Source organism: Euprymna scolopes, chromosome 10, assembly GCF_053919585.1.
Source record: "Euprymna scolopes isolate OS-2025 chromosome 10, ASM5391958v1, whole genome shotgun sequence".
Classification (NCBI taxonomy): domain Eukaryota; kingdom Metazoa; phylum Mollusca; class Cephalopoda; order Sepiida; family Sepiolidae; genus Euprymna; species Euprymna scolopes.
Window position 1 is genome coordinate 149973541 of NC_136491.1, and position 10779 is coordinate 149984319.

The following is a 10779-nucleotide window of genomic DNA, read 5'->3' on the forward strand; positions in this document are numbered from 1 at the left end:
AAGAAGCAACCAGACCAGACCAGACCAGACTTGCCTGACAATGTATTTCCTCGAAACTGTCTATTTGTGGAGCATTTTTATTTTTTCTAAGTTAAAAAATTAAGTAAAAGAGAATTAATTTTAGGATCTTTTTTGGTCTCTCTCCTCGTAAGCGAACTTCTCTCCCCAATAAAACCTTTGAAATCAAAAGTCTTCATTGTTCTATACATGAATTTTATTCACCTAAACAGCCGATCAACATCCACTGTGGACGATGCAGCCATATTGGGAAGGCACACATGAAAAAGTCACGATTAAAGAATGAAGACCAGACCACACATGTATGAAAATCTTTCATTAATTGGTTATAGTCAGCTAATGTACTTCCTAACTTCCAGCATAGCGCTACTGGAAGCAGTGACAAGGCAAATTAGTTCCTTCACTTTTATTGTTCTTCAGTATTTCTATTGTGAAGCGCTTTATTGAAATAAAATATAAGAAAAGGACGTTATTGAAAAGTATACAATAAAAATTAATAAAAATAAACAGATAAAAAGAACACATAAGTCTTTATTTGCACTTTGAAGAAAAAAATAAAAAAAATAAAGGTTTTTATTTATTTGAAATTTTATAAGAAATATGTTTACGAAATTATAAATGTAAAAGTTTTTTTATTTTAAAATAATTCTTAAAAAAAATAAAACTAATTTCAATAATTCTTAATTAAAATAAGACTGAAAAAAACTTTTCAATGATTATTAAGTATAAAAACAAAGATTGGAAAAATTTAATATAAAAAAAGAATACATGCATGATGGAGATATAGGCATCAGATAAAAAGTGAAGGAATTGATTTGCCTTGTTACTGCTTCCGGTAGCACTATGCTTGTAGTTAGGAAGTACATTAGCTGACCATAACCCATTAATTGATTTGTTCTCGTGTAATGTTGTGACCCTTTGGGCTGTGATCATAGCGTAGTATCTGTGTTAACTGTGGCAAGCAGGGCCAGGCGTCAAAACATTATTATTATTATTATTATTATTATTATTATTATTATTATCATTATTAATTGATTCAAGTGACGGCATGTCGCTGGATCAATTATTATGATTAGAAAAATAAACAATTAAATTGGGAAAAATTGATTGACATATAATAATATCGCAAAAGGAATGTGAAAATAGAAAATAGATGAAAACATGATTTTCGGTTTGCATAAACAAATAACTAGATCAGGGTTACATCAGCTCTTGGTCTGAGACACGTAATGAGACACGTGATGAAATGTAGATTTGGGGAGATTCTAGGCAGTCATTAGCTGGACATCAGAGAGAACGGACAACTCAAAAAGTGGAGTTGGTCTCTCAATGGTGCAGGGGGCGGGATCATTTCAGGCAGCCAAGATGTAAAATCGTGTAATCTTTGAAAATGCCGGCCGGATCATGAAAATAAATGTTCGTAAATAATTCAGGTATGTGTTATTTACATCTGTTAAAAAAGAACTGTTTACAACTGTTTTGATGCGTCCACGTCAATCGTTTCCTGTTAGAACTGTTGCATAAATGTTAAAATATACACACTAGACGATCAACTAAATGATACAACGTATATACATACACGCAATTACACGTACATGAATATGCAGATAAAATATAAAACCACTATTTAACATGTACGTCGTTATGGAACATATTCATACACACAACGTAACACTTAATTGCTGGCAAAAATACACAAGTGCAGCGAGTACACATTTATTGTAAAAATCATGTGTGTGGTTCGTTTGATGTTTGTTATGAAAATGTTCTATGATTCCTTGTAAATGATTCATCAAACACAAGTTGCTATTTTTACGTATATGCTGTTTCCAATATTTATTTCTGGTGGATTTTTAAGCCACACAAATTTACTCACGGATTTTTTTGGAGATGATGATGATGGCAGTGGTGGTGGTGGTGATGATGTCTCAGAATTTTGGATGCGCATAGATTCAAGTTTAACCCTTTAAGTTTTCTTTTTAGCTTTCAAAGAAAGTCGCCGCTGACAAAAAACAAAAACAAAAAAAAAAAAAGAAAAACAAAAAAAAATGTATAAACACGTAAATCATTGTAAATTTGTGTCAAGTGTCGAAGCAATTGTCATCACACTTGACTGAGTTTTTTCGTTTCTTGTTGATGTGACCTCTTATAAATGAACATGGTCAGAAATAGCATTTTTTTTTACAACGGAATCACCACTTATCAAGGCCCGGAAGCCACTCGAGGATAAGGGTTAAAGAGTGTACAGTAGTCAAAAGGACAATATCATAGTAATCGTTTGAAGTGTAAATTTGGTAAATTAGATTGCTTAAAGGGAACGACTCATCAAGAACTTGTTTACATTGGACTTGAAGATGGCCATATTGTAGTCAGCTGGAAAGCAGGTAAATGGAAGAGAGTTCCACAGGTGTGCAGTTTTAAGAAAGAAGCTTTGTTCATGGAATCTACGTTTAGGTTTAGGCACAGATAAAGAGTGGGGGAAATTATTGATTGCGTTTGCAGCCAAACGAGTGTTTCTCAGTAATGTTTGGTGAGGAGGGACCATAGATTGGATCTCAGATGAGCACTTGCTATGAAAATAGCGATAAAACAGAGACAAACTAACAACATCTCTTCTGTGAGAAAGAGGTTGCAGGGAAAAAAAAGGGCACCCCCCACTAGGCTATGAAGTCTATTCTGAACTCTGTCAAGGCAGGATTAGGTCTTCCTAGCAGCTCCTGCCCAGATATGATAGCAATTCTCCATCCTTGTACGTACTTGGCTCTTATATAGGTAGAGAATTACATCAGCAGTGAGATATCTACTGGATCGATAGAAGGATCTCATCATTTTTCCAGCGACCTTGGCAACGGATTTGATGTACATATTCTATTTTAGATCAGAGTAAAGGTCAAGCCCAAAAGCTTGTCAAAACATAAGGCCTCCCCAAGACGAGAGCCATTCATTTCAATTGATGCCAAATGGGCATCAGAACGTTGATATAAAGATAGAAGCTTGGTTTTAGCTATACCTATTTCTGATTGACAGTTAATGTCAATGAGCTAGGTGCTAGTATCGGAATTGAAGAAATTCTCTCTCACTCTTTCTTTCTCTCTCTCTTTCTATCTATCTGTCTACCTACCTTTTGTTTTTTCCCTCTTACTCTTTCTCTCCTTCACCCCGCTGCTCTTTCACATCCCCACCCTTACTCTATCTATCTATCTATCTATCTATCTATCTATCTATCTACCTATCTTTTGTTCTTTCTCTCTCAACTCTCTCTTCATATCTCTCTCTCTCTCTCTCTCTCTCTCTATCTCTCTCTCTCTCTCTCTCTCCAACTATCTATCTACTCTTTTCTATCTTTCTCTTGCTATCTCTCTCTGTATATCTCTTGTTCTTTCTCTCTGTGTCTTTCTCTCACTCTATCTATCTATCCATCCATCCATCTAGGTCTTGTTCTCTCTCACTCTTTCTGTCTATCTATTTCTTGCTGTTTTGCATTCCTCTCGCTCTCTCAATAACTTGTTTGTTCTCTCTTTTTCTCTATTTTTCATTCGTTTTCTCTTTATCTATCTATCTATCTATCTATCTATCTATCTATCTAAATATATACCTCTCTCCATTTCTCTTTCGCACTCTATCTATCTATCTATCTATCTATCTATCTATCTATCTATCTATCTATCTTGTTCTCTCGCTGTTAATTCTCTCTCTCTCTATCTATCTATCTATTTCTTGTTCTTTCTCATTTTTCTCCCTCTCTCTATCTATATCTTGTTCATTCTCCCTCTTTCTCTATCTATCTATCTATCTATCTATCTATCTATCTATTTCATATTCTTTCTTCCCTTCTCTCTTTCTTTCTTTCTAAGCAGTGGAAATTATGTAAAGAGGGGGAAATAGACAGATAGTGATATACCTGTCTATATTCGCATCATGTTTAGTATATGTACAGTTATATGATGTTTGGTATATGTAGAGTTATATGATGTTTAGTATATGTAGAGTTATATGATGTTTAGTATATGTACAGTTATATGATGTTTAGTATATGTACAGTTATATGATGTTTAGTATATGTAGAGTTATATGATGTTTAGTATATGTACAGTTATATGATGTTTAGTATATGTACAGTTATATGATGTTTAGTATATGTAGAGTTATATGATGTTTAGTATATGTAGAGTTATATGATGTTTGGTATATGTAGAGTTATATGATGTTTAGTATATGTACAGTTATATGATGTTTAGTATATGTACAGTTATATGATGTATATTACAATTATATGATGTTTAGTATATGTACAGTTATATGATGTTTAGTATATGTACAGTTATATGATGTTTGGTATATGTACAGTTATATGATGTTTAGTATATGTACAGTTATATGATGTTTAGTATATGTACAGTTATATGATTTTTAGTATATGTAGAGTTATACGATGTTTAGTATATGTACAGTTATATGATGTTTAGTATATGTACAGTTATATGATATTTAGTATATGTAGAGTTATATGATGTTTAGTATATGTACAGTTATATGATGTTTGGCATATGTACAGTTATATGATGTTTAGTATATGTACAGTTATATGATGTTTAGTATATGTACAGTTATATGATGTTTAGTATATGTAGAGTTATATGATGTTTAGTATATGTACAGTTATATGTTTAGTTTATGTACAGGGATATGATGTTTAGTATATATACAGTTATATAATGTTTAGTATATGTACAGTGATATGATGTTTAGTATATGTACAGTTATATGATGTTTAGTATATGTAGAGTTATATGATGTTTGGTATACGTACAGTTATATGATGTTTAGTATATGTAGAGTTATATGATGTTTGGTATATGTACAGTTATATGATCTTTAGTATATGTACAGTTATATGATGCTTAGTATATGTATGTTATATGATATTTAGTATATGCAGAGTTATATAATAACAAAAAAAATATACCACATATGCATCTCTCAATATATAAAGTAATATTTCTCTATATAAAGCAACGTTGTCACAGCATTACAGTTAAATGAAAAAACAAACTAACTGCTTTCTAGCTGACTACAATATGGTTGTCTTCAAGTCTAATGTAAACAAGTTTTGATGAGCCGTTCCATATAAGTTAACAAATTTATCAAATTTCCATTACTGACGATTACTTTATTGTCCAATTATCTGCTGTACACTCTTAACCCTTATCCTCGAGTGGCCTCTGGGCCTTAATAAGTGGTGATGCCTTTGTAAAAAAAAATGCAGATTTTGAATAAAAACCCCTGATCCAATGTCCTCATCGATATCAGAAGTTTTGGAACCATTTCTAAAACTCATTGATCGAAATTACAAAAATAACATCATAAACAGATGTAATGCTACATGAATACATCTAGGTTCTTCCTCACAAGCATATGATGGGCTGGTGTATGCCATAAATACGAACAGGTATAGCAGCCTTGCAAAGAAATTGAAAGATACATCAAAAGCCTAATACTTAACGATATGACTATGACTATGAACAACTGTTTGTTAAAGCGACTTATTAGATTACTGTAGCCTAAACCACTCAGTTACTTCAAACAAATATATTATAAGAAATTGTACTGTGAAATGTGACTCACCCTTGTCCTCCACTCCTCCTCCTTTCACAATTTTAACTTCCCTTACTATCACTCTTTAATGTTTGAAGGTTAATTAAGGCGGGAGATTTAATCTATGGGTTTTGTTACATGTTAAAGCATGCAATAACAATTCCATACCAAAAATAACAAAACTGACAAGTAACATTTAACGTTTGATAGCTTTTATGGACCATAAAAGTTTGGTTAAAATTTGAGTGTTAAAAAGGTCCGGTTTTATATTTGGAAGAAAAGAGAAAGGAAGGGATTCAAAGACGAGTGTTTTTCAAAATTACTTTTCCTTGTGCCGGGCGAACATCTTTTCTTCAGTTTTTAGTGGTTTTGTAGGAGAGAAGTATTCTCTGCTTTAACTTCGAAAGGAAATCTTTTTCTCACTATGCCTGTCTCTTGTTTGCTGGGTCTTTCTTCTTTCTTTTTTCTCTCCTTTCTTGCTTCTTCAAACCTCAATTATTTATCGATCCCAACCGGCTCCCACAACATACCAGCTCCCACATGTTCATACATTATTTTAGGTGCGCACACTTCCCATTGGTCGGATTAATTTCTGCTATTTTTCTTTTACTCAGCAGAAAGATGCGTGGAGCCGATGTGCAGAGATGCTTTTGTACACTTTGTATGTAACAGCCAATAAGTCAACATCCCATTGGGAGTTTTATTATTTTATTCATGAATCCCACAAATCGCCATTTTTATATTTCATCAGTTGTCACCAAAATGTTGGACATTCAATTATAAACTCAATGCTGCTCGCCATTTTGTATTAAGATGAGTTCTTACTTGGACATCATACTGTTGATATGAATCAAGCATTGCTCACCATGTTTATTTGGAAGCATCTCCTTCAAAATATAATTCCTCTTCCTATTGGAAGATATGAACTTAAAATTATCGAACTCCATTTGTTGAATTGTAATGTTATTTACCACGTTACAACAATTGAGAAAACAAATTAGCTACCATACTACACTACCATTTTAGGCCTACTAACTTGGCAACCATTGACTCGATATCTTTGAAAGGAATCCAAAACTAAAATTAGAGGGTTTTCAGATTCAGATTGAGGAAACGATGAAGATCGAAAAAGTATAACTGGATATTGTTTTAGACTATCAAAAGATGAGCCTATTATTTCATAGAGATCTAAAAAGCAGCAGCTTTGTGTCCCTTTCTTCTTGGGAAGCCATATTGGTTGCACTGTCAAATTCTGCAAAAGAAGTGCTAGTTCTCAAAGCCATTCTAAAAACTCTTTTAAAACCAGAATTAACTAAAGGTCGTGTAGTAATTAATTGTGATAATCAAGCAAGCATTGTGTCAGCACAGAATGCAGTAATTCACTAAGGACCTAAGCATATAGATATTAAATATTACTTCATAAGAAATTAAGTAAAAAGCAATCTATTATTGTAAATGACAGAATCAGATGAAAATATTGCTGCTATATTTACAAAACTGCCGAAAAAGAATAAAATTAAAACATTTTGTCCCTAAACTTGTTGAAGTTTGACATTAAATAACTTTTTCAGAAGCCCAAATAAAAAAAAGTAAATTTGCTCTGGATACAACGAAAAACTGCATCCATTTTATTTTATGAACGTTTTTGACTAAATGCTTAACAAATGTTTAATATTTTATATAACAAAAGAGAAAAAACAATTTTTGAAAATATTTTCTTTTTCTTTTTTTTGACAAATACTTTTTTCTTTTTAATATGTATGCACATAATCTATATATTAATAGGATAGCGTGTGTGTTATTATTTTGTGTGTCACACTTACATCCGAGTGACTGTCATTTAATTATGGACTTCCATTTCTTGTAATAAATAATTTTACCAAGAATTTTTCATAAGTTTTGGTTTCAGTTTCGATTATAGTTGATGGAACTTAAGTCATCTATTTGTTTTGTAAATAATTTTATCAAGAATTCTTCATAAGTTTTGGTCTCTGATGTGTTCTCTGATGACTTCCCAGTTAGCATTTTTGTAGTACTTTGTTTTGAGCAATGACTCCTCAGCTTTGATTTGGGATTTAAGTGTAATGTCAACTGATACCACTAGGTGATCAGCGTTTCAAAGTGGACTGTGGGCATTAGTCGCACAATCCGCAGGTATTGCAATGAGAAATAGATCTAGAAGTGATGCCAACTGATGTTTACTCAACTAGAAGGACAAAGTAAGATTACGACCAACTCCTTCTGAGTCTCAGCTCCAGACTGCTTGATAGCAGAAACTGGTTACTGGAAATGACGTCAGGAATAGTCCATCATCAGAATCTGTAGGGGTGTTACCCCAACACCCTTCTCCCAAGCTTTTTCTTCATAAAAGCTATTAATATCTCTTACATTTAATATCGATCATTAGTGGATCAGTAACTTTCCTTTTCTAAACCGACCATCGTGGTTCTGGCATTGATTGGGGAGGGCCAAGATCGAATGTCTCGAAAATGAACTAGATTGGTTCTTCCCCCAATGGTGGTGTTTCGGTGAAGTCGACTATTTTTCAAGCAAATCGATTGATTACCTGCTCTAGCTGTGGACCCATTGCAGTGCACTGAGAGGAAGCTTTACATGCATTGAGAACCGTTGATTTTATAAAATTATTTTTTATTTAATACTTTCTACATTATTGGCTTTCACAGAGAGAACTGATTCTTTCGCTCAAAAACGTGATGTTATTCTTCATCATCTTTCTTCATCATCTTTCTATATTGTCACGTTGAGACACCAGTTCCCATTATATCACTGAAGTTGAGCAATGTTGAGTCTGGTCAGTACTAAAATGGGTGACTATTTAGGTATTCCAGGTATTGTATGTGCTCTCTGCTTATCTCAGCATTATTTCCAGTCATCTTGGACTTCTTCCGATTCAGGAGAGGTGTGGTTGAGGATTGCACAACCCTTGCCTCACAACTTCATGTGCAGCTACCCTTACAGGGCGTATCCATTGTCTTTCAAGACTGAATGGAGGCATTGATTGATCAATCTTTGTGGAAGGAGTGGTACTGTGAAAGCAGTTGATGGGAAGAAGATAAAATGTAAAGGAGCCCGACAGTGGAGATAAAAGTATGCAAAGAGTTTGACAGCTGAGAGAAAACATCGAAACCGAGAGTTGTTATATTTTTTATCTTTTTGAATTCTTTGACTTTTTGGCTTCATAATTTGTGTATTCATTGTTTTGCAAAGTCGTTGCTTGACCATGTTTCAACCAATTCATCCTCTGGTCTTCTTCAGGTGATTAACCACAACAGGATGGAACTTATTCCCAATAATTACTGCCTTCCATAGTTGTCTTACCACGTTTTAGCCAACTAATCCTCTGGCCTGGTTGGGTAGGATTGAAACCGCTATCTTCAGACTGCTCACCTGGAATGGCAGAGACTCAATGCCTCTATCTACTGCTCCACGGGCCCTGAAGACTCAGCATTCCTATCCTGTTGTGGTCAATCACCTGAAGAAAGCCAGAGGATGAATTGGTTGAAACGTGGTGAACAACTATGAAGATGGGGATAACAGTCTGCAAAAAAATGAATACACAAAATGAGAGTTGTTGTGAATTACGGTGTTAGTGAAGATAATGTCATTGTCTTTACTCCTGACCTGAAATGGAACATGTACATAAAGTCTGTTACCAATGCCGCTGGAAAAATGGTAGGATCCTTCTACCGCTCCAGAAGATATCTCACTGCTGATGCAATTCTCTATCTATATAAAAGCCTAGTATGTCCAAGGATGGAGTACTGCTGCCACATCTGGGCAGGAGCTGCTAAAAACAGCCTATCCTGCCTTGACAGAGTACAAAATAGACTTTGTGGCTTAGTGGGGGATGCTCTTTTCTCTTCCCTGCAACCTCTCTCCCACAGAAGAGGCATTGCAAGCCTGCCTTTGTTTTATCGTTATTTCCATGGTAAGTGCTCGTCTGAGAGCCAATCTCTGGTCCCCCCTCGCCAATCTTTCACGAAAAACACTTGTCTAGCTGAAACCACTGTCAATAATTTTCCCCATTCTTTATCTGTGCCTAAATCAAAACATAGATTCCATGAACAAAGCTTCTTTCTTAGAAGTACACACCTGTGGAACTCTTTTCCGTTTGCCTGTTTCCCACCTGACTACAACTTGGATGCCTTCAAGTTCAACATAAACAAATTCCTGATAAATCGCCCCCTTAAGTAAAACACTTTATCAAATCTCCAATACTAACGATTACTACGATACTATCCCATTGATTACTGTACTTGCAATACCCCTTATCCCCGAGTGGTTTCCGGACCTTGATAAGTGGTGACCTCCATGTAAAAAAAAAAGATAAGTTCTGTCAATTTTTTTGCGACACTGGGGTGGGGGACATTACATATACTCAATTTCTCCTCACACAGAAAGCAGCTATTTCCCTCAAGAAAGTTCCTTGGACACTCTGAACTCTCATTCTTCCTGGACATTTTTATATTTCATTGTCTTTAATCGTGAATAAAAAACGAATTGTTTTGTATGGATAGACTTTGTCATTCTTCCTTTTCATAATGTTGCATTCTTTTTTTAAAAATTTTTTATTACTCTTTTTCACTCCAAATAAGGCATATATTGCCACTTTGAACATAAAGGTTACTGTTTGGAATTGTGTCTAATAGGAGACTATGGCGAGTTGAGCAGTGAGATATCTGTCCACATTACATTTAAAATTCAGCAGGTTAGTAGGGTTATGGCGGTTACCATAAATTTTAACGACGTTTGAAAAAGGGTCACCATTTGGGTCGGTTCCCCTTTTGGGGCACCTCTGACATTAGAGAGAGAACAAGAGTGCTGAAAAAGAACGGTTGTGGAAAAGAAAACATCGGTTATAATTAAGTGCGACGAGACTTTAGGATTGATGATGTTTTATAAAGGTTTCCAAGATATAGGGTACAAAGAGGATGGTACATTTCTTTGATAAAAGTCTTTACCCAGGGAAACTGGTGCATCTGTAGGGGACTAGGATATATAAATACCCCAATCCCGTTACAAAAGAATAATGAAATGAATGGGAATTGAAGGAAACAAAGACTCAAGTAATGGATAAGATAAACGTCGTTTATTTGCTGTTGAAAGAAATGAACATTTTAGTTATAACATGTCCGCGTGTATGTA